This window comes from Salvelinus sp. IW2-2015, unplaced genomic scaffold (genome assembly GCF_002910315.2).
Source record: "Salvelinus sp. IW2-2015 unplaced genomic scaffold, ASM291031v2 Un_scaffold1108, whole genome shotgun sequence".
Taxonomy (NCBI): domain Eukaryota; kingdom Metazoa; phylum Chordata; class Actinopteri; order Salmoniformes; family Salmonidae; genus Salvelinus; species Salvelinus sp. IW2-2015.
Window position 1 is genome coordinate 38664 of NW_019942729.1, and position 25544 is coordinate 64207.

General features: G+C 44.1%; 1 pseudogene; it reads left to right on the top strand.

Moving 5' to 3' along the window:
* LOC112069740 (very-long-chain enoyl-CoA reductase-like) overlaps positions 1-18679 on the top strand; it is a 19740-nt pseudogene extending 1061 nt beyond the window's left edge.
* The last annotated feature ends 6865 nt before the right edge of the window (positions 18680-25544 follow it).

Genomic DNA, 25544 nt, shown 5'->3' on the forward strand with positions numbered 1-25544 from the left:
CCCTATTGACATCCTACCCTAAATCTGGCCCTTATCCTTCTCAGGTATCCCATATAGCCACTCTAGCCTCTCCTCTACTGTCGCTAAATACACAGTAATGATGAGTGATGACAAGGCTTTCCAGCAATACACACTAATTGTGACTGACAGATCCACTGATGATTCTTGAGTGCTAGTGTTTTAGCTAAAGATGCTTCAGTGTTCTAGCTTAAACACTGGGAGTGATGAAATCAATTCATGAATATATTAATGAATTAATAATGTTTTTTTACGCGTCAAATCTCCTGTTGGCGACCCATCACTTACATAATTATTTGTCACATTAACCATGTTTACATGCAAACCATTTTTATTCAAGTAAAATAAGCCTACACTCTTCCGATAAATAACTAATGACAGATCTGATGGAAACAGCTAATTGTTGGTAAGCTTTCCTAAATGTCGATAAAACAAAATACATTCGAGAAGGGGTGGATAATTTTTTGTCGGTTAATAGATGATTCGACAAATGGCTGTGGAAAATATTTTTTCTTCTCTTCATTATCTTAATTGTTGATAAAATAACTTCATGTCACAGTAAATTTGTAGTCACGTGATGCTATTTTGTCTGAATCCTCCCAGTAACGACTTGGAAAAGGAGGACTACAGTGGAACAAAATAACTTGTACGACCCTGGCCTCTTTAAAAAGCGCGGAAATCGATTCTGCAGTTTGAGCATGCTAGTCGACTAGCGCGCCGGATTTAGGGCTATAAGGTCGAGGGTTCGAGACCTGCTCCCTGCCTGTACAAATTATGGGAAAATTATGGGTATATTCACCAGGATGGTAAAAGTGCAGCAGTGATGAGTTTAACACTCCTTTCCCATACATATTGAGGGTCTTAATATGCTCAGTGACATAATCAGTGCTTAAACTGACGTTTGACAACTAAGAATGATCTCATCTCTTAGTCTCGTATCCATAATCTCATCAATGTAGAACCTACCCTCTGTCTGAGGCCTGCTATCTATAGAGTATGGCCAGGACCATGAGGTTGCTGTGTTTATCGCAATACTTTTTTCTTGCCCAAACCATAGACCGAGTTAAAAATGGAAGCAAAGGAAAGTTATTATGACAAAGTACTTTTTATGTACTCTGCATCATTACGGACATTTTTTTTCCCCCCCTGCAACAAGCCAGTTTGATGGAACACCGCTTTTCAGGGTAAAATGTGCATATTATAATTTTGGTGCAAAATCTTTAGAGAAAATGGATGGAAACGTAGCTATTGTTAAAGAACATGGAAATATACATTACAGTGATTCTTCCGATGTCCGCTGCTCCGCATAAAGAAGAAAGAAACGTGTCAAAGGCAAGCAGCCCTGGTTCACCAAACAACAAACTCTTCAAACACAATACGTTCAAATAAAATAGATACATTTAAGTCAATAAAGCAGAAGAACATGTCTAGACATGTTAGCATGGCTAATGATATTGTAACGATCCTTGGTTTATAAGCGCGGAAATCGACTCTGTCGCACGAAGCATGCTTTTTGCGCCAGTCATAAGTCCGACCCTGAATAGCGCCTGCTCGGGGACCTCGGGCTCAAAGGTCGGGGTTCGAGACCTGCTTCCGCCTGTTTCATTACAATAATATTAGCCAATCAGTACAACACGAATGTGACATAAAACAAAGTATGAAATAAATGAATGCTAGTCTGATGTCTATAGGGTTCCTTCCCACCTTGGTGGCTGTCTTATTTTATGAATATTAACACAGACAAATAGTTGAGCGTGCTGGAGATAGCTTTAACTAAAGATGCTTTAGTGTTCTAGCGTAAACACTGGGAGTGAATTCATGCATTGTTTAATTGTCTATTGCCTACCCACATCCTTTATGGGATTATTCGACACATTGTTAAACAAAAGTAATAGAATTGAATCCACCGTTCTTCTGATGTTCCGCTGCCACGACCACGAAAGAAAGATCAGATCAAACTGTAATAATATACTTTACATTGACTGTGGCCAGACTCAGTCCAACTACCAAATCAGTAGATACAGGTATAAAAAGACTAAACAATAAACCCTCAAATCAAAATAAGTACATAATACCAAGCAGTTTATATTCACCAATTTTTCACAATATTGTGTTTTTTTCACCAGCAATGAATAGCTTATGGGTACCTTTTATTTGTATTTAAAATATTACTGTTCTCAGATTTTTTGTTTATTCATAGATTTTGGTTTGTTTTACAATTGCTTTTGTTGCAAAAACGCTATATATCCATTGTTTAGCTGGAATGGAATATTCACATCCGTATCTAACATATACAATTCAACACATCATAAATCTAGCTTCATGCTGTTCATAGTGTTTGTTTAGAGTTAGCCCCTCGTCCCAAAACGGCACCCAATTCCTAATAGTCGCACACTACTACATTTGACCGGAGCCCATAAGCTCATATCACTGATTGCTTAATTTTTAAATGTATAATATTTAAAATATGGATGTCACGATGTATCATTTGTACAGTTATTTATAGAAATGTTTAATGTGTTTGTCACATTTGACTTTGCAAAACTTTGCATTGCTTCTTTTTCTCGGAGAGTGAGGCGGATATATCTCGTTTTTTGCAACAAAAATGTGATTTGCAAGTCTCTCTGAAATGAATCCATCAAGTGATAGATATGTATTTGTTTGAAACCATGATCGAAATTGAGATACAAACCACACATGCCTGATTCAGATAAGTGAAACACACCAATCTCTTTCACACTGTTTTTTAAAAAAACCAAACCATTCTGAATGAAACAATTATGACAACAAAAATGAATATACAGGCGTTTTGAAATGAAACTCTTCATACAGATAAATAAATAAGATAAATGAAAGCACAAAGATGGTAAATTCATAAGAAATATAACATTGGCTAATGCTAATGTTAGCCTGTTAATAACACCTAACATGACCTAAATAAGTATCAAGTAAGCTAATGCTAATGTTAGCCTGTTAACACTAACATGACCTAAATAAGTATCAAGTAAATTAATGCTAATTTGCTGCCGTTAGGAGTTGCCTTTCACCCTGTGGTCTTTATTTTACGAATAATATCGGTGAGAGTTTTCTCTTCCTAATGTTGTTTGGCTGTAGACTAGACCACAGCAATGGGAATGTGTGCTAATCTTGGCATGCCTTGAGCCTGCCTTGGGCATCCCTGAAACTCTAACTAGCGCTGAGAACAAGGGAATGTGGCTTCCCTGTAACTCTGGCTAGTCCTGAGAGAAATGGCATAAATGTCAACTGCGAAGGCCTATAAATTGGCCTTAGATAAAGGCAGATATGTGCTGTAGTATTCAATATACATGCACTTGTTTGTGGTTAGAGCACCGAGAAGAGATCTAGCTAGCTACGTCAAGTACAGCCTGTATGCTAGCTATTAGAGTTAAACACAGCTAGACCTGGCATCAGCAAAACTGCTGCCCCACCAAGTCAATGGAAGCTAAAGCTAATGACATTATTATTGACATTATACAGTAGGTGTGACTTACCAAAAGTACACCCCCATTGCTCAGGCGGGTTCCCTCAGGCTGCTGGTAGAGATAACCTAGGAATTGTGTTGGCTCAGGCGAAAGCATGAGTGTCCTAACCGAGGATGCTGCTGCGAGGACTACTGAAGCGTTGTTCAGACAATCGAGCGGTTTACACTGTCGAGAGGCATGCCTGGCTGGCTGGAGGACACTGTGGAGTTGCCCTGCTGAGCATTGAGACAACATGCTGAACACAGTGTTGTTCCTGCTTAGGTGCTGGAAAGTGGAAATCTGCAATGGGAGGTTGTATCACTTAGGGGCTCACTTTAAACAATGCACTTTAAATAATGGCCATTAATAATGTTATTATAAGTTACATACCCACCTTCTCAGCTATTCAGTAAGTGTTACCCTTCACATACCCTGGGTAGCTGGAGGATATACCATTTATGGCCACCCTAGGTGAACCAATACTGTGCCAGGAATGGTTGGTTGCCCATCGCCCTTCAGCATTGCGATATACTGGTTCCTGCAAGTAGTTCGACATTATCTGATTCACCTTCTGTAAGGTGAGTGAATAGTAAACTGAGAGTTGTATGGGAACTTCTTCAGGAGATAGTACGGTCACCCTCCTGTGCTACGAGCACTTTAGCTGGAGGTACACAAACCCTACTAACGAGCGAGTTCCAGTTCCACTGGACTCAGGGAGGTTTCCTGCCAGGCTGCTGGAGGAAACTGAATAAGCACTGGCTAACAACCGCCTTGTAATGGAGCATTAACTAATGCACCAAAAGTAGAATGTGAAAGTTACTCTACCAACGAGACTTACGCTGAGAGGAAGACGAAGCTGAGTGAGACTACCTAGTTGGGAAAAATTGCAAAAATCACATACCGACGTGAGAGGCTTATCCTAGCCAGTGAACTGAGAGAAACGATTAGTCGAGAAACGAAAGAAAAAGTGAAGAAAACGGAAGGGAGGCGAGGCGGAACAAACAGAGGAGTTTGAACCAAAGCTGGGTACTCCCAAATAAGCCAGTAAGCACCATGGAAGTAACGAGAAGCATCTTAAACAACTCCTCAGTGTCCTCCAGCAGCTTGCAGGAACCCCCTGAGCCAACAATTCCTCAGTTTCCTCCAGCAGCCTGGAGGGACCCGCTGAGCCATGGGGTGACTGGTCAAGTCACACCTACTGTATAATGTCAATAATAATGTCATTAGCTTTAGCTTCCATTGACTTGGTGGGGCAGCATTTTGCTGCTGCCAGGCTAGCTGTGTTAACTCTAATAGCTAGCATGTCTGTTAGGCTAGCTAGATCTCTTTCTGTGCTCTAACCACAAACAAGTGCATGTATAATTGAATACTACAGCAACATATCTGCCATCTAAGGCCAATTTATAGGCCTCCAGTTGACATTTATGCCATTTTCTCAGGACTAGCCAGAGTTACAGGGAAGCCACATTCCCTTGTTCTCAGCGCTAGTTAGAGTTTCAGGGATGCCCAAGGCAGGCTCAAGGCATGCCAAATTAGCACACATTCCCATTGCTGTGGTCTAGTCTACAGCCAAACAACATTAGGAAGAGAAACCTCCACCGATATTCGTAAAATAAAGACCACAGGGTGAAAGGCAACTCCTAACGGCAGCAAATTAGCATTAATTTACTTGATACTTATTTAGGTCATGTTAGTGTTAACAGGCTAACATTAGCATTAGCTTACTTGATACTTATTTAGGTCATGTTAGTGTTATTAACAGGCTAACATTAGCATTAGCCATGCTTATATTTCTAGAAACCTCTTTTGTTTCATTTACTTATATTTATCTGTATGAAGAGTTTCATTTCAAAACGCTGTATATACATTTTCATAAATGTTGGTAAATTAGATTTTTGTTTTAAAAACTTGTGAAAGAGATTGGTGTGTTTTTTCACTATCTAATCACGGCATGGGGTTGTTCAACGATAGGTTTCAAACAAATACATATCTATCACTTGATGGATTCATTTCAGAGAGACTTGCAAATCACATTTTTGTTGCAAAACGAGATATATCCGCCTCACTCTCCGAGAAAAAGAAGCAATGCAAAGTTTTGCAAAGTCAAATGTGACAAACAATTAAACATTCTATAAATAACTGTACAAATGATACATTCGTGACATCCATATTTTAAAATATATACATTTAAAAATTAAGCAATACAGTGATATGAGGTATGGGCTCCGGTCAATAGTAGTGCACTATATAGGGAATAGGGTGCCGTTTGGGACGAGGGCTAACTCTAAACAAACACTATGAACAGCATGAAGCTAGATTTATGATGTGTTGAATTGTATATGTTAGATACAGGATGTGAATATTCCATTCCAGCTAAACAATGGATATATAGCGTTTTGCAACAAAAGCAATTGTAAAACAAACCTAAAATCTATGAATAAAAAAAATCTGAGAACAGTAATATTTTAAATACAAATAAAAGGTACCCATAAGCATTCATTGCTGGTGAAAAAAACACAAATGTGAAAAATTGGTGAATATAAACTCTTGGTATTATGTACTTATTTTAGTTTGAGGGTTATTGTTTAGTCTTTTTATACTGTATCTACTGATTTGGTAGTTGGACTGAGTCTGCCCAGTCAATGTAAAGTATATTATTACAGTTTGATCTTTCTTTCTTTCTGTGGCGCAGCGGAACATCAGAAGAACTGTAATTCTATTACTTTTGTTTAACAATGTGTCGAATAATCCCATAAAGGATGTGGGTAGGCAATAGACAATTAAACAATGCATGAATTCACTCCCAGTGTTTAAGCTAGAACACTAAAGCATCTTTAGTTAAAGCACTATCTCCAGCACGCTCAACTATTTGTCTTGTTAGATATTCATAAAATAAGGACCACAAGGTGGGAAGGCAACCCTTAGACATCAGACTAGCATTCATTTATTTCATACTTTGTTTTATGTCACATTCGTGTTGTACTGATTGGCTAATATTATTGTAATGAAACAGGCAGGGAAGCAGGTCTCGAACCCTCGACCTTCTAGCCCGAGGTCCGGCGCGCTATCGACTGTGCCGCAAAAGCATGCTTCGTGCGACAGAGTCGATTTCCGCGCTTATAAACCAAGGATCGTTACAATATCATTAGCCATGCTAACATGTCTAGACATGTCTTCTGCTTTATTGACTTAAATGTATCTATTTTATTGACGTATTGTTGTTTGAGAGTTGTTGTTTGGTGAACCAGGGCTGCTATGCATTGACACGCTTTCTTTCTTTCTTTATGCGGAGCAGCGGAACATCGGAAGAATCACTGTAATGTATATTCCATGTCTTTAACAATAGCTACGTTTCCATCCATTTTCTCTAAAGATTTTGCACCAAAAATTTATAATATGCACATTTTACCCTGAAAGCGGTGTTTCCATCAAACTGGCTTGTTGCAGGGGGGGAAAAAAATGTCCGTAATGATGCAGAGTACATAAAAAGTACTTTGTCATATAACTTTCCTTTGCTTCCCATTTTTAACTCGGTCTATGGTTTGGGCAAAAAAAAGTATTGCGATAAACAGCAACCTCTGGTCCTGGCCCATACTCTATAGATAGCAGGCCTCAGACAGAGGGTAGGCTACATGATGAGATTATGGATACGAGACTAAGAGATGAGATCATTGTTAGTTGTCAAACGTCAGTTTAAGCACTGATTATGTCACTAGCATATTAAGACCCTCAATATGTATGGGAAAGGAGTGTTAAACTCATCACTGTGCACTTTTACCATCCTGTGAATATACCCATAATTTACCCATAATTTTGTACAGGCAGGGAGCAGGTCTCGAACCCTCGACCTTATAGCCCTAAATCCGGCGCGCTATCGACTAGCATGCTCAAACTGCAGAATCGATTTCCGCGCTTATAAAGCCAGGGTCGTTACAATTTATTTCCACTGTAGCCTCCTTTTCCAAGTCGTACTGGGAGGATCAGACAAAATAGCATCACGTGACTACAAATTTACTGTGACATGATAGTTATTTTATCAACAATTAAATGAAGAAGAAAAAATATTTTCCACAGCCATTTTGTCGAATCATCTATTAACCGACAAAAAATTATCCACCCCTCTCGAATGTATTTTGTTTTATCGACATTTAGGAAAGCTTACCAACAATTAGCTGTTTCCATCAGATCTGTCATTAGTTATTTATCGGAGATGTAGGCTTATTTTACTTGAATAAAAATGGTTGCATGTAAACATGGTTAATGTGACAAATAATTATGTAAGTGATGGGTCGCCAACAGGAGATTTGACGCGTAAATAAAACATTATTAATTCATTAATATATTCATGAATTGATTCATCACTCCCAGTGTTTAAGCTAGAACACTGAAGCATCTTTAGCTAAAACACTAGCACTCAGAATCATCAGTGGATCTGTCAGTCACAATTTAGTGTGTATTGCTGGGAAAGCCTTGTCCATCACTCATCATTACTTGTGTATTTACGACAGTAGAGGAGAGGCTAGAGTGGCTATATGGGATACCTGAGAAGGATAGGGCAGATTTAAGGGTAGGATGTCAATAGGGAGAGCACAGAAATCAACTGAGTGCTTTTATCGATTATTCTTCCTGATTGGAAAAAGAGCTGATTTACAACAACAGCCATTGTCTGGCCAGGGGAGCGGACGGACGGACGGCATGTCACATACTATTGTCTTCAAGTCAACTGTCCTTCCCGTATGGTCAGTTATTATGGTTGGACATTACAACTATTCTTTGTATGTTGTAGATCAGCAGTCTCTCTCTCTCTCTCTCTCTCTCTCTCTCTCTCTCTCTCTCTCTCTCTCCGCTCTCTCTTCTCTTCTCTCTCTCCTCTCTCTCCTCTCTCTCTCTCTTTCTTCTCTCTCTCCTCTCTCTCTCTCTCTCTCTCTTCTCTCCTCTCTCTCTCTTCTCTCTCCTCTCTCTCTCTCTCTCTCTCTCTCTCTCTTCTCTCTCTCTCTCTTCTCTTCTCTCTCTTCTTCTCTCTCTCTCTCCCTCTCTCTCCTCTCTCCCTCTCTCCCCTCAACTCTCTCTCTCTCTCTCACTCCCTCTCTCTTCACTCCCCCTCTGTCTCTCTCTCACTCCCTCTGTCCTCTCTCTCCATCCCTCTGTCTCTCCCCCCTCCATCTCTCTCTCTGTGCTCCATAAGCAGAGCCTTGTGTCCCTAGAGAGGGAGAGAGAGGGAGAGACGTCTCTGATAATTAGAAGGGAGAGACGTCTCTGATAATTAGAGGGGAGAGACATCTCTGATAATTAGAGGGGAGAGACGTCTCTGATAATTAGAGGGGAGAGACGTCTCTGATAATTAGAGGGGAGAGACGTCTCTTGATAATTAGAGGGGAGAGACGTCTCTGATAATTAGAGGGGAGAGACGTCTCTGATAATTAGAGGGGAGAGACGTCTCTGATAATTAGAGGGGAGAGACGTCTTCTGATAATTAGAGGGGAGAGACGTCTCTGATAATTAGAGGGGAGAGACGTCTCTGATAATTAGAGGGAGAGACGTCTCTGATAATTAGAGGGGAGAGACTCTCTGATAATTAGAGGGAGAGACGTCTCTGATAATTAGAGGGGAGAGACGTCTCTGATAATTAGAGGGGAGAGACGTCTCTGATAATTAGAGGGGGGAAGAGGACGTCTCTGATAATTAGAGGGGAGAGACGTCTCTGATAATTAGAGAGGAGAGAACGGACTCTCTGATAATTAGAGGGAGAGACGTCTCTGATAATTAGAGGGGAGAGACGTCTCTGAATAATTAGAGGGGAGAGACGTCTCTGATAATTAGAGGGAGGAGACGTCTCTGATAATTAGAGAGGGAGAGACGTCTCTGATAATTAGGGGGAGAGACGTCTTTGATAATTAAGGAGGGTAAGAGACGTCTCTGATAATTAGAGGGGTGGAGAGACGTTCTGATAATTAGAGGGAGGAGACGTCTCTGATAATTAGAGGGGAGAGACGTCTCTGATAATTAGAGGGGAGAGACGTCTCTGATAATTAGAGGGGAGAGAGACGTCTCTGATAATTAGGAGGGGAGAGCGTCTCTGTATATTAGAGGGGAGAGACTCTCTGAATAAATTAGAGGGGAGCGAGGACGTCCTCTAGATAATTAGAGGGGAGAGACGTCTCTTGATAATTTAGAGGGAGGAGACGTCTCTGATTAATTAGGAGGGGAGAGACGTTCTGATAATTAGAGGGAGGGAGACGGAAGAAATCGTCTTCTGATATTAGAGGGGAAGAGACCGTCTCTGATAATTAGGAGGGGAGAGACGGTTCTTATAGGAAGCGCTCTGATTAATTAGAGAGAGAGCCGATAAGAGGGAGAGACGGTCTCTGATAATAGAGGGGAGAGGACGGTCTCTGAAAATTGAGGGGAGAGACGTCTCTGATAATTAGAGAGGAGAGACATCTCTGATAATTACATTTACAAGGACACCACGACACTGAGTGCACACTGTTTTAAATGACAACACACTGGTGACGCCCCTGGTGACGCCCCTGGTGACGCCCCTGGTGACGCCCCTGACGTTCCTCTCCTACCACACAGTCAGCAGGACAAACGCCCCTGACGTTCCTCTCCTACCACACAGTCAGCAGGACAAACACCCCTGACGTTCCTCTCCTACCACACAGTCAGCAGGACAAACGCCCCTGACGTTCCTCTCCTACCACACAGTCAGCAGGACAAACAAACGCCCCTGGAAATGCAACAACACACTGGTGACACCCCTGACGTTCCTCTCCTACCACACAGTCAGCAGGACAAACAAACGCCCCTGAAAATGCAGTTTGGGTAGGCAGAAAAAAAACTCCTGACATGCGCCTGTGATTCAGAGAAGTGTCGCCACACCAGGTGGTTATGTCCTAGCCTCTCGAACGCAATAGCAACATCCTAACACCACATATCACAGGCAAGCAGTGGTGAGGAAGGAATCCACTCATTATCCATTATCCTTCGTTAGCCTCTCTCTTTCTCCCTCCCTCTCTGTTCTTTTCTTTATCTGTGCATTCAGCGTATCCATTAGAGCGTTATTTTACACTATAGAGTTAGAAACATTTAGATACGCCAGCTCGGCTGAGCTCCACACTACGAACGGACCACCGAGTGCGTCTCAGGGCAGATTGCAGCCGCCGAAGACAGCTCCTTCTGTGATGTAAATCAACACCTGAATAAAAGGCTAATTAAGATGAGGGGTGAAAAATGATCGGCCTTCACTGCAACCTCCCCTAGACCGACGCGTCCTTTATGACTTGAAGCTGTTCGCAAAAAAAAGTCACCCTTCTTAAAAGGAAGTATAAACTTTTTTATTTTTTTTTATTTTTTTTTGCACTCCGCTTTTATTTCTTGTGGTCATGTGACAATGTACTGTAGGTTAAGACAGGCTAAGACTCGAGGCTATCGGCTGAGACGATCCATATCTTGTCGGAAGACAGCTAGAGGGCATAGTAAGGTTGATAACCTCCGTGGCTGTCCATGACAATGATGAAGGTATGATTTAACACTAAGAGTGGACAAAAGCCTGGTATACGTTGTGTATTGCTTAGAAAAGCCGCCGAGAATTCTGGGATGAACGTTCTTCTTCTTGAGAGTGAGACTGGGAATGTGTCGTGATGATGAGTCAGCCGACAGGGCATAATGCTATCAACAAATTATCACACTGATGTACCACTAGTGTAGTGTCTCTCTCTATCTGACAGAAATCACACTGAAATGTAGAACGTGGACAACACAGAAACTAACCAGGTGTTCTCTCCTACAGGTGGAGGTTCTGGATGGCAGGACCAGGCAACAGCTGTGTTTTCTAGATAAGGTACAGGCATTGTACATCCAACCCAATCACAATATGGATACTCCAAAGTCAAATGATTCTGATTGAGCTTGAATTTCTCTAGTCGATATTCTTGCGTATTGACGTATTTGGTCTCTATTTCCAGGTGGAGCCCCACGTTACAATAGGAGAAATCAAGAGACTTTTTCACAAGTCATGTAAGTATTGATATGTCACTAGTAATTATCCTATAATTGATCAACCGGTCATGATAGAACGTCTATCGGCTGTACAGTACTGATCAACTTGATCAATGGATTATAAATGAGAGCTAGTTTGATGAATGCCATAATCTAAAATATCACATCAGATAAAACACGGGTTCAGTGTGGGTCGTCAAGGGAGCCATGAAAAACAGCCACAGACCCGAGCACACACGTCTAGAGATCCTGGAACTGTTGGAGGCAGTGAGACAACAGCTGAAGTCTACTCCGTTGTGAGGAACTACTGCTATAGGCCTGAAACTAAACTCTCTCTCTCTCTGTGTCTGTGTCTGTGTCTGTGTCTGTGTCTGTGTCTGTGTGTGTGTCAGATCAACAGTTGTATCCAGCCAGACAGGACCTCAAGCTCGACCCCAGTAAGTGATTCATGTGTTTAGGCTGGTACTGTTAGTCTAACTGTTGCTGAAGTGGATTTTTCGTTGTTGATGTTTATTGTCACATATTTCAGCCACACGCGTTGCTGACAGGTGTATAAAGTCGAGCACACAGCCGTGCAATCTCCATAGACAAACATTGGCAGTAGAATGGCCTCACTGGGTTTGGCGGATGCCTGGAAAACTCTACCTGCCCCAATGCATAGAGCCAACTGTACATTTTGGTGGAGGAGGAAATGGTCTGGGGCTGTTTTTCATGGTTCGGGCCCCTTAGTTCCAATGAAGGGAAATCTTAACGCTACAGCATACAATGACATTCTAGATGATTCTGTGCTTCCAACTTTGTGGCAACAGTTTGGGGAAGGCCCTTTCCCTGTTTCAGCATGACAATGCCCCAGTGCACAAAGCGAGGTCCATACAGAAATGGTTTGTCGAGTTTGGTGTGGAAGAACTTGACTGGCCTGCACAGAGACCTGACCTCAACCCTATTCGAACTCCTTTGGGATAATTTGGAACGCCGACTGCGAGCCAGGCCTAATCCCCGCTGCAATGTTCCAACATCTAGTGGAAAGCCTTCCCAGAAGAGTGGAGGCTGTTATAGCAGCAAAAGGGGGGGGACCAACTCCATATTAATGCCCATGATTTTGGAACGAGATGTTCGACGAGCATAATTTTTCATATTCATCATCTCCAGCATTAACATGAACATGTTTTGTAGTGAAGAACATAAAGGAAGATAAATGTTTTCTAACATCATCCACCAATTAGTAAGCAATGCCTTCCCATAATTGGCTAAAATCACACGATGCACACCGATGATGTCATTGGAAACACGTGTCTTCCTCTAGAAACATTCACAGGTGTTGATGTTGGGGTGGTGCTGGATAATAAACAAATAAAAAATGTCCCTACAAGTGCCTTGATCAAGGGCACATTGACACGTGTTTCACCTTGTCGGCACAGGTATTCGAACCAGTGGTTACTGGCCAAATGCTCTAACCTCTGGCTACCTGCCACCCCACTTGCTAGAGTGTTGAGTTAATCAACTTTACATCCTCATTTTTTAAAAATCTTTTCTATTGCATTGGAATACTTTCAATGTTTAAGACAATATAATGTACGAAGTTCACAAGCCAAACAGCTAATATATTCTCTGTTGTCAACGTGATGTGAGATGATTGGGTTGTAATGTACACAAAGTTTGTTTTTTACCCCTTTTTCTCTCCCCAATTTCATGGTTTCCAAATTGGTAGTTACAGTCTTGTCTTATCGCTGTAACTCCCGTACGGACTCGGGAGAGGCGAAGGTCGAGAGCCATGCGTCCTCCGAAACACAACCCAACCAAGCCGGCACTGCTTCTTGACACAATGACCACTTAACCCGGAAGCCAGCCGCACCAATGTGTCGGAGGAAACACCGTACACCTGGCGACCGTGTCAGCGTGCACTGCGCCCAGCCCGCCACAGAAGTCACTAGTGCGCGATGGGACAAGGATATCCCTGCCGGCCAAACCCTCCCCTAACCCGGACGACGCTGGGACAATTGTGCGCCGCCCCATGGGTCTCCCAGTCGCGGCCAGCTGCGACAGAGCCTGGACTCAAACTCAGAATATCTAGTGGCACAACTAACACCGCTGCGCCACTCGAGAGGCCCAGCATGTACACTCTTAAAGACATGCTCCAGTACTTTGGCGACTAAGAAAAGTATTTTTGAAACCTCCCGCTTTGGGATGAATGTGTCAATGTGTCGTTCATACATGCTCCTTAGCAATTCGAGTTCTAGCCAATGAGCTTTTACATTTAAGTCATTTAGCAGACACTCTTATCCAGAGAGACCTACAGAAGCAATAAGGGATAAGTGCCTTAATCAAGGACACGTCGACAGATTTTTCACCTTTCGGTTACTGGCTCAACGCTCTTAACCGCTAGGCTACCTGCCACCGCATTTGAGTGACAGCTAGCATGAGGTCTGCGCAACGTTAGGCACAACGGCCCACACAGCAGCGACAGAGAGAGAGCAACGGCGTAGTGCACATATCTGCACATATGTGACATAGTATGCATTATTCGGCGACCACTCTTGGCTATTGAGTACTACTTTCAGAACTACTGGCTAAAAATAATACAAAATAATACAAAATAATACAAAATAATACAAAAAGTAGCGGAGAATCTCTTTAATATAGCTTGTTACTTGAAGCGGACAGGCAATCTCATTTAGCTGAACCTAAATGGGTCAATATCTACCCCGTTGAGCTTACACTAAAATTACTTTCAATTATTCCTCCACAGAAACAGGTTAGGAGTAAGGTCACCTTGAGCTTCTAGGACAAGAGAATAGGGAACATTGATTGGTTCTAAGAAAAGAATCCATGTAAGAAGTTTTTCTTCTTATAATCTATGACATTTTACATGGAAGATGAATTCCTTGGTCTGTTTGAACAGGAAAATCAAACTCTACATTTTATTTTCACATCTTGTTTTTTTGTGTTTTTTTTCTCAGAAGGAAAATCACTTAAGGACGACGATGTATTACAAAACCTACCAGTTGGGACCACGGCAACCATGTATTTTAGGGACCTGGGTCCACAGATCGGGTGGACAATGGTAAGAGCCTGTGACCTACAGTACTGTAGATTCAAACTGCAGTCCCCCATTGGACTCTTATGGACTGTTAACATTTGACAAGAGCCTCTTCTTTCAGCTATCAAGTTCAGGTTTCATGTTAATTTGACATGTGTAATGAATACATTGGACATCTTACACACCCTCTTCCGCTGTTGGCAGGTGTTTTTAGCGGAGTACATTGGCCCCCTGTTTATTTACCTCCTGTTCTATTTCCGAGTTCCCTATATCTACTCACAGCAGGATGCCTTCACCTCCAGCTCCAACTCAGTGGTCACGTAAGTCAGTATCTAATACACCCAATAACTTACTGATTGGCTTCAGATGAGATCCAATCTAACATTCATCTGTCTCTCTCTTTCTTTGCCTCCATCCAATGTCCCCTTCTTTCTTCCTCACTTTTCTATCTCTCTCCCCCCCTCTCTTTCCCCACTCTCTCTCTTCTCTCTCCCCACCTCTCTCCCCCACTCTCTTTTCTCGCCCCACTCTCTGTCTCCCCTCACTCTCTCTCCCCCACCTCTCTCTCTCTCTCTCCCCCACACCTCTCTCTCTCCCCCCACCTCTCTCTCTCTCTCCCACACCTCTCTCTCTCTCCCCCACCTCTCTCTCCCCACACCTCTCTCTCCCTCCTCTCTCTCTCCCCCCACTCTCTCTCCCCCACTCTCTCGCTCTCTCTCTATCCCACCTCGCTCGCTCTCTCCTCTCTATCCACCTCTCTCGCTCGTCTCTCTCTTCCCCCGCACCTCTCTCGCCCTCGATATCTCTCTGCATGCCTCCCCCCACCCTTGGCTTCCCACGACCCGCAGATGTCTCTCAATCGCATCCAGAGGCTCGGCGACAGAGTCTCATCTGCGCGACGAGCACGAGACAGCGCAGGTCGTGGTCTGCGTGAAGACGAGAGGTCGGGGGTGCAGAGAGCACATCGTGGAGAGCGAGAGAGAGAGGTGGTGGGGGAGAGAAGGCGAGAGAGGTTTGGGGAGAGAGAGAGCGGAGCGCGAGAGGTGCGGAATTGAGAGAGAGCCGATCGCCTTCCTCTCCATCTCCCTCATCCCCCACCTCTGTCTCTCGTCCGGATCGGTCTCGGGGATTCACGCCAGAGACGAGCGAGAGTACCCCGCGATGCGCGTCGGTGTCGTAATCGTCCCAGCACCGAGGTAGGGGGGAGAGAGAGGGCCGTAGGAGGGAGATCTGTCTCACGAGTCGCTTCCTTCGCTCCGGACGCGTCTCTCTCCTCAGATCAGAGACGGTCCAAGCGGGGGATATGATGAAGCTACGACGCAGGTGTGGGGACCGAGCAGAGAGAGGTGCTGGCTCACGGGGTACGATTCGCACAGCATGTGCTGCTCTCGGGGTGATCGAGAGGCCTGATGCACGTAGGATCAGCAGCCTGCCACTACATCAAGAGGTTGATTGAGACTATCTTTGTGCACCGGTTCTCCCATGGTACCATGCCTCTCAGGACTATAGTCAGGGTACGGACTTCCTCTGCTCCACTTGGGCTACTTTACTTCGAAGCCATGTATTTTACAGTATTACTAGTGTACTTTACAGTGCTACTTTAAATGTGGGTCATAATTTACAGTATAAGGACAATAACAACCACTGCTCCTCACATTCTCAATACAAAACATAGTCACTCTCTGTCTTTGTCCTATCAAAGGTTTTTAATACACTGCTACCACTGCAGTATTATCTGCAGAACATCAAGATGTCATTAGAAATATTTTTTTTACAATATATTGGCCTCCCGAGTGGCACAGCGGTCTAAGGCACTGCATCTCAGTGCTAGAGGTGTCACTACAGACACCCTGGTTTGAATCCAGGCTGTATCACAACCGGCCGTGATTGAGAGTCCCATAGGACGCCGCACAATTGGCCCAGCATCGTCCGGGTTTTGTCCGGTGTAGGCCGTCATTGTAAATAAAAATTTGTTCTCAACTGACTTGCCTAGTTAAATAAAGGTTAGAAACACTAGCAAATTGACAGTGTCCTTACTGGTGTTTCCCTCTCTTTCTGTCAGAACTGTGTGTATTACTGGTGTTTCCCTCTCTTTCTGTCAGAACTGTGTGTATTACTGGACCTTTTCGGCATGGTTGGCCTTCTACATCAATCATCCACTGTACACGCCTCCATGTAAGTCCTCTATCATTCAGACCGACCACTCAGACCGACCACTCAGACCGACCACTCAGACCGACCACTCAGACCGACCACTCAGACCGACCACTCAGACCGACCACTCAGACCGACCACTCAGTGGCTCAACCAGACTTACAGTCCCTCCTCCACTCTATATATACGTAGGTACATCTGAATAATAACAAGATGACTTCTCTCAACCAAACATCCAACTAACCAATGGTTTATGTCTCTCCACAGCGTATGGAGACATGCAGGCGAACTACGCACTGGCTATATTTGTGGTACGTATTGGTTGACAAAACACCCGACGGGGGTGATGAACACGAGAAATAATTATTACAGATGACTTTGACGTGTGTGAAACGGGATATGTGTTTTATGTTTTGAGTGCAGCTCTGTGAGGCTGGTAATTTCTCCATTCACGTGGCTCTCAATAACCTCAAGGCAGAAGGTGGGCCCAAGTGCAGAAAGTTCCCTCGCGCGACGAAGAACCCATTCACGTGGCTCTTCTTCCTCGTGTCTTGCCCCAATTACACCTACGAGGTAAGGATGAAGGCTATAAACCATATAAATAGATCCTGTTTCTATGGCTACGACGTGTTGTGACTATATGGTTGTGGTTTCTGAAATGATCAATGGTGTTACAGGTTATCGATATTTCTTTCATTTAGGTAGGAGCCTGGGCAAGTTTCTCTGTTATGACCCAGTGTCTTCCAGGTCAGTTGATTTAGATCCTATTTTTTATAAATGTTTACTGATTTCAGGTTTATTTCCCATATTTAATGAATACTTTGGCAATTTTACTCAATCACGCATTTATATTCCCACTACTCGTGTGTCTGTGTGTGTGTGTTTGTGTTGCACTGTGCTGTCACTAAGGTACAATCTGTTATTGATCTGTTTCTCCACAGTGGCCTTGTTCACCTTCTTTGGTTTGATCCAGATGACCATCTGGGCCAATGGGAAGCATAAAGCCTACACCAGGGAGTTCAAGGACTACCCACACCTGCGTATGCCAATTATCCCACTCCTCCTCTGACCACACGACAAACATTTACCATTCTGACTGAGGAGTATCAGAGGCATCAACCTGCCTGAAACGCTGTTGGAGATCGATGGGTTACTGTATTTCTCACAAAGCACGAAGACCCCATTGGCTGTTCCTTCATCTAGCGTCATGGCAATGGTCTGTTATCTTTTCAACAGCTATCAAGGACAGAATTCACAGAAAGGATTGTGTCATCACTGTTGTGGATTGTGGATTGATTATGTTTCATTCAATCTTTGAGACGCAGCTATATTGATAAGTTATTTATCTGATATATTTTACCGATCAGGATGATTGATTGACTGTTACGACGCAGCTACCGAAGGATCAGATGCTGTTGGCGTTCTTCGTCTTCAGACGGTGGAAATAATCCCAAATGATTATATTATGAATAAACGATTGGAGTTACAGTATATATATAATCTACCATGTTATTTTGTAATAAGTTATTGTGCATTTCCTAGAAGAAAAGAGAGTGTGTAACTTGTTACGATATACCTGTTTAGGAAGGCCTCTTGGAACAGCGTTTGTTACGGCTGAAGTGTATCAGAGCTATTTTCAGTTTACAGAGTAAGTAGAGAAGGGAAAATGGAATTGGTTAACTGAGAAGTGATCTAGAAGCATAGAAATGGAACTTTCGCAGATGTTCTAAGTTTTACATGTGTTTATTTTCCACCTCTACAGTGAAGCCGCATTCGTTTGAAAGTAGCAAAACGACCTGATGATTTTAACTTTGGGAGAAAGTTGAGGCTAATTTAGTTATGCATTACTTATCTATCGTTCAAACTAACTACAATCTGTCAAATTCTCAGGTGTTACTAGATGTAAGGGGTACTGTTGCATCCTGTACAAATTATAGACAAACTCAATTATAGACAAACTAATTTGTCGACAAACTTGTTTTGTATACAAAGTGTACATATTAAATGAATAATTAAAATCATTTAAAAGAGACAAGTCTTTTATCTAAAAGAAGAGTTGTGCATATTTCACAAAGAATCAATCATTGTTACAGAAAATATTTATTTGAAATAATTATCTCTGACAATTCAATAATCTCTCATTTGCAAACAAAACAGTTATCTGGCATATGCATAAAACTTCCAAAATTGTATGCACAGAAGAAAGCTTAATGTTTAAACAGAACATATAGGCTTACAAAATCACATCATAATTTAAATGTGAATTCAATAGCAACAAATGCTTTTAACAGTCATTTGGCCAGTGTATTAGGTACACCACCCCGTTCACACAAATATTTTGATCCTACAGACAGTGAGACACGTGGCTTGCTATATAAAGCAGACAGACAGGCATCGAAGCATTCAGTTACTGTTTGATTGAACGTTAGAGTGGACAAAACGAGTGACCTAAGAGACTTTGAGAGTGGTATGATCGTCGGTGCCAGGCTGACCGGTTCCAGTACCTCAGAAACGTCCGGCCTCCTTTGCTTTTGACCACACGACAGTGTTTAGGGCAGGAGTACTCAACCCTACGAGATCCGGAGCCTGTTGGTTTTCTGTTCTACCTGATAATGAATTGTCCCAGGTCTAAATCAGTCCCTGATTAGAGGAGAACAATGAAAAAAGACAGTGGAACTGGCTTCCAGGTCCAGAGTTGAGTTTGAGGGGTGTAGAGTTTACCGGAAATGGTGTGCGACAAACAAAACACATCCAGTCAGTTGCAGTCCTGTGGGTGAAAACAGCTCGTTGATGAGAGAGGTCGAAGGAGAATGTGTCCAGAGTCATGCAAGCTTAACAGGCGGAACACAAACAGACAGCACAGTCCTGTGGGTGAAAACAGCTCGTTGATGAGAGAGGTCGAAGGAGAATGTCCAGAGTCATGCAAGCTAACAGGCGGAAAACACAACAGACAGCAGCAGTCCTGTGGGTGAAAACAGCTCGTTGATGAGAGAGGTCGAAGGAGAATGTCCAGAGTCATGCAAGCTAACAGACGGGAACACAAACAGACAGCAGCAGTCCTGTGGGGTGAAAACAGCTCGTTGATGAGAGAGGTCGAAGGAGAATGTCCAGAGTCATCGAAGCTAACAGGCGGAACACAAACAGACAGCAGCAGTCCTGTGGGTGAAAACAGCTCGTTGATGAGAGAGGTCGAAGGAGAATGTCCAGAGGCGTCAAGCTAACAAGCGGACACAAACAGACAGCAGCAGTCCTGGTGGTGAAAACAGCTCGTTGATGAGAGAGGTCGAAGGAGAATGTCCAGAGTCATGCAAGCTAACAGACGGAACACAAACAGACAGCAGCAGTCCTGTGGGTGAAAACAGCTCGTTGATGAGAGAGGTCGAAGGAGAATGTCCAGAGTCATGCAAGCTAACAGGACGGAACACAAACAGACAGCAGCAGTCCTGTGGGTGAAAACAGCTCGTTGATGAGAGAGGTCGAAGGAGAATGTCCAGAGTCTGCAAGCTAACAGGCGGAACACAAACAGACAGCAGCAGTCCTGTGGGTGAAAACAGCTCGTTGATGAGAGAGGTCGAAGGAGAATGTCCAGAGTCATGCAAGCTAACAGACGGAACACAAACAGACAGCAGCAGTCCTGTGGGTGAAAACAGCTCGTTGATGAGAGAGGTCGAAGGAGAATGTCCAGAGTCTGCAAGCTAACAGACGGAACACAAACAGACAGCAGCAGTCCTGTGGGTGAAAACAGCTCGTTGATGAGAGAGGTCGAAGGAGAATGTCCAGAGTCTGCAAGCTAACAGACGGAACACAAACAGACAGCAGCAGTCCTGTGGGTGAAAACAGCTCGTTGATGAGAGAGGTCGAAGGAGAATGTCCAGAGTCTGCAAGCTAACAGACGGAACACAAACAGACAGCAGCAGTCCTGTGGGTGAAAACAGCTCGTTGATGAGAGAGGTCGAAGGAGAATGTCCAGAGTCATGCAAGCTAACAGACGGAACACAAACAGACAGCAGCAGTCCTGTGGTGAAAACAGCTCGTTGATGAGAGAGGTCGAAGGAAGAATGTCCAGAGTCATGCAAGCTAACAGGCGGAACACAAACAGACAGCAGCAGTCCTGTGGGTGAAAACAGCTCGTTGATGAGAGAGGTCGAAGGAGAATGTCCAGAGTCATGCAAGCTAACAGGCGGAACACAAACAGACAGCAGCAGTCCTGTGGGTGAAAACAGCTCGTTGATGAGAGAGGTCGAAGGAGAATGTCCAGAGTCATGCAAGCTAACAGACGGAACACAAACAGACAGCAGCAGTCCTGTGGGTGAAAACAGCTCGTTGATGAGAGAGGTCGAAGGAGAATGTCCAGAGTCATGCAAGCTAACAGGCGGAACACAAACAGACAGCAGCAGTCCTGTGGGTGAAAACAGCTCGTTGATGAGAGAGGTCGAAGGAGAATGTCCAGAGCATGCAAGCTAACAGCGGAACACAACAGACAGCAGCAGTCCTGTGGGTGAAAACAGACTCGTTGATGAGAGAGAGTCGAAGGAGAATGTCCAGAGTCATGCAAGCTAACAGGCGGAACACAAACAGACAGCAGCAGTCCTGTGGGTGAAAACAGCTCGTTGATGAGAGAGGTCGAAGGAGAATGTCCAGAGTCTGCAAGCTAAACAGGCGGAACACAAACAGACAGCAGCAGTCCTGTGGGTGAAAACAGCTCGTTGATGAGAGAGGTCGAAGGAGAATGTCCAGAGTCTGCAAGCTAACAGGCGGAACACAACAGACAGCAGCAGTCCTGGGGTGAAAACAGCTCGTTGATGAGAGAGGTCGAAGGAGAATGTCCAGAGTCATGCAAGCTAACAGACGGAACACAAACAGACAGCAGCAGTCCTGTGGGTGAAAACAGCTCGTTGATGAGAGAGGTCGAAGGAGAATGTCCAGAGTCCATGCAAGCTAACAGACGGAACACAAACAGACAGCAGCAGTCCTGTGGGTGAAAACAGCTCGTTGATGAGAGAGGTCGAAGGAGAATGTCCAGAGTGCGTGCAAGCTAACAGCGGAACACAAACAGACAGCAGCATCCTGTGGGTGAAAAACAGCTCGTTGATGAGAGGGTCGAAGGAGAATGTCCAGAGTCATGCAAGCTAACAGACGGAACACAAACAGACAGCAGCAGTCCTGTGGGTGAAAACAGCTCGTTGATGAGAGAGGTCGAAGGAGAATGTCCAGAGTCATGCAAGCTAACAGGCGGAACACAAACAGACAAAAAAACGGCGGAGTACAACAGTGGTGTGCAGAACAGCATTTCGGAACGTACAACTCGTCAACCCTTGTCACGGGTTCTCCTCCTATCAGCTAAAAACAAGAAGAACACTTTTGGCCGGGCCTTACAAAGACTAGGGCAAAGCAGTTGGCTAGGTATTGCTCTGTTTCAGCTGTCGTGGGCAGCCTAGCTGTTTGGAAAAGGAGGTACTGCTCTGTTTCAGCTGTCGTGGGCAGCCTAGCTGTTTGTAAAAGGAGGTACTGCTCTGTTTCAGCTGTCGTGGGCAGCCTAGCTGTTTGGAGAAGGAGGTACTGCTCTGTTTCAGCTGTCGTAAGCAGCCTAGCTGTTTGGAAAAAGAGGTACTACTCTGTTTCAGCTGTCGTGGGCTGAAACAGATTCACTTCCGGGTTGGAGCGAGCGGTCGCATTTGCGCTTTGGTCCGCAGGTAGTATAACTTTTCATTACATTTCATTACATTCAATTATAGTACAACGGTTTGATTTGTCTAATCTTAGCAATTTCTTCTTRGCTAGCTACATAGCCGTCTTTGTATCAAAAATAATTGCGTAATTATCGTATTACGTCGTCCTAACGCAGTCTACACTGCTATCTGCCCAGCAGCTAGCCAGCTAGCAAACGTCCACCKTCTACCGAATAGCAGCACTGTAGCAACTATTACACTCAACTGAACGACTTGATTAGTGTAGTGTTAGCTAGCTACATAGTTGTCTTTGCTGTCTTCGTATCCAAGATAATTGTGTAGTTTAGAGTGTGTAGTTTTAGAGTGATTATCTTAATTTACCGAGGTTAGCTAGCCAGCTATTTGTCGTCCTTAACATAGGAGACACTGCTAGCTAGCCAACAGCTAGCCAACGTCTACCGAATAGAACTTCCGCACTCAACAACCCGGTCGCATTCCGCTTCGCTCCACAGGTAGTATCAAATTTTCATTTCATTTCATTACAGTACAACGGTTGGATTTGTTTGATCGTAGCTAGCTACACAGCTAGCTACATAGCCGTCTTTGTATCAAAGATAATTGTGTAGTCTAGAGCGATTTTCTAGGTTAGCTAGCCAGCTACTGTCGTTCTTTTAACGCAACGTAACGTAATCAACACTGCTAGCTAGCCAGCTAGCCCCCGAATAGCAGCACTGTAGAAACCATTACACTCAACGGAACGACTTGATTAGTGTAGTGTCAACAACGCAGCCACTGCCAGCTAGCCTATAAAGTCAACAACGCAGCCACTGCCAGCTAGCCTACTTCAGCAGTACTGTATCATCTTAATCATTCTAGTCAATAAGATTCTAGCTACGTAAGCTTAACTTTCTGAACATTCGAGACGCGTAGTCCACTTGTCATTCCAATCTCCTTTGCATTAGCTTAGTCTCTTCTGTAGCCTGTCAACTATGTGTCTGTCTATCCCTGTTCTCTCCTCTCTGCACAGACCATACAAACGCTCCACACCGCGTGGCCGCGGCCACCCTAATCTGGTGGTCCCAGCACGCACGACCCACGTGGAGTTCCAGGTCTCCGGTAGCCTCTGGAACTGCCGATCTGCGGCCAACAAGGCAGAGTTCATCTCAGCCTATGCCTCCCTCCAGTCCCTCGACTTCTTGGCACTGACGGAAACATGGATCACCACAGATAACACTGCGCGGCAAGACGGAGCTGCTCTTCCTCCCGGGGAAGGACTGCCCGTTCCATGATCTCGCCATGCCGGTTGACAACTCCATTGTGTCCTCCTCCCAGAGCGCTAAGAACCTTGGCGTGATCCTGGACAACACCCTGTCGTTCTCAACTAACATCAAGGCGGTGGCCCGTTCTGTAGGTTCAAGCTCTACAACATCCGCAGAGTACGACCCTGCCTCACACAGAAGCGGCGCAGGTCCTAATCCAGGCCTTGTCATCTCCCGTCTGGCATTACTGCAACTCGCTGTTGGCTGGGCTCCCTGCCTGTGCCATTAACCCCTACAACTCATCCAGAACGCGCAGCCCGTCTGGTGTTCAACCTTCCCAAGTTCTCTCACGTCACCCCGCTCCTCCGCTCTCTCCACTGGCTTCCAGTTGAAGCTCGCATCCGCTACAAAGACCATGGTGCTTGCCTACGGAGCTGTGAGGGGACGGCACCTCAGTACCTCAGGCTCTGATCAGGCCTACACCCAAACAAGGGCACTGCGTTCATTCCACCTCTGGCCTGCTCGCCTCCCTACACTGAGGAAGTACAGTTCCCGCTCAGCCCAGTCAAAAACTGTTCGCTGCTCTGGCCCCCAATGGTGGAACAAACTCCCTCACGACGCCCAGGACAGCGAGTCAATCACACCTTCCGGAGACACCTGAAACCCACTCTTTAAGGAATACCTAGGATAGGATAAAGTAATCCTTCCCCCCCCCCCCCCCCCCCCCCCTCCTTTAAAAGATTTAGATGCACTATTGTAAAGTGGCTGTTCCACTGGATTTCATAAGGTGAATGCACCAATTTGTAAGTCGCTCTGGATAAGAGCGGTCTGCTAAATGACTTAAATGTAATGTAAATGTGGGCAGCCTAGCTGTTTGGAAAAGGAGGTACTGCTCTGTTTCAGCTGTCGTGGGCAGCTAGCTGTTTGGAGAAGGGGTACTGCTCTGTTTCAGCTGTTGTGGGTAGTCTAGCTGTTTGGAAAAGGAGGTACGACTCAGTTTCACCAGAGAATAAACACCTTACGTTTCTTCACAGAATGAAGAGCAAAAATGTACGCTTGTTATTAAGCTTTGAACCTTTGAAATGACCACTGGATACACAGCTGACGTGTAAGAATGTGGTGACGCAGGAGTCAATTTGCTAAGGAGACAGAATACAATGGTTTCAATTCCAGCTGTATTTACTGTTGCATAATAATAGATGCCACTATCATGAATGAAGTGGGTATCTGTTAATCATGGAAGGATAAGCACATACTCAACCTCATGCTCTTCACGGTGCAAATTTCCCCCTTCTGAATTTGGTTATAGTTTATTTCTATTTAATAATTATTGTTTTATTTAAGTCCATAGAGTTCTGAGGTGTTTGTGAATAAACGTAAATCATTATAGAACATTAAAATATATTTCCATTAATTTCTGATTAGTAATTATCTCATGAGCCAAATTCTCTGGCTCACTAGCTAGGACTTTCACAATAAAGTTGAGCAAGAGAAAACAAGGTGAGTTTTTATATTAAGAGTAGTCACCTGATCTAGTGTGGTCTGATTAATAGTCACCTGATCTTGTGTGGTTGACAGAGTAGTCACCTGATCTAGAGTGGTCTGATTAATAGTCACCTGCTCTAGTGTGGTCTGATGAATAGTCACCTGATCTAGAGTGGGTCTGATTTATAGTCACCTGCTCTAGTGTGGTCTGATTAATAGTCCACCTGATCTAGTGTGGACTGAATTAATAGTCACCTGATCTAGTGGGTCTGATTTATAGTCACCTGCTCTAGTGTGGTCTGATTAATAGTCACCCTGCTCTAGTGTGGTCTGATTTATAGTCACCTGATCTAGAGTGGTCTGATTAATAGTCACCTGATCTAGAGTGGTCTGATTAATAGTCACCTGCTCTAGTGTGGTCTGATTTATAGTCACCTGC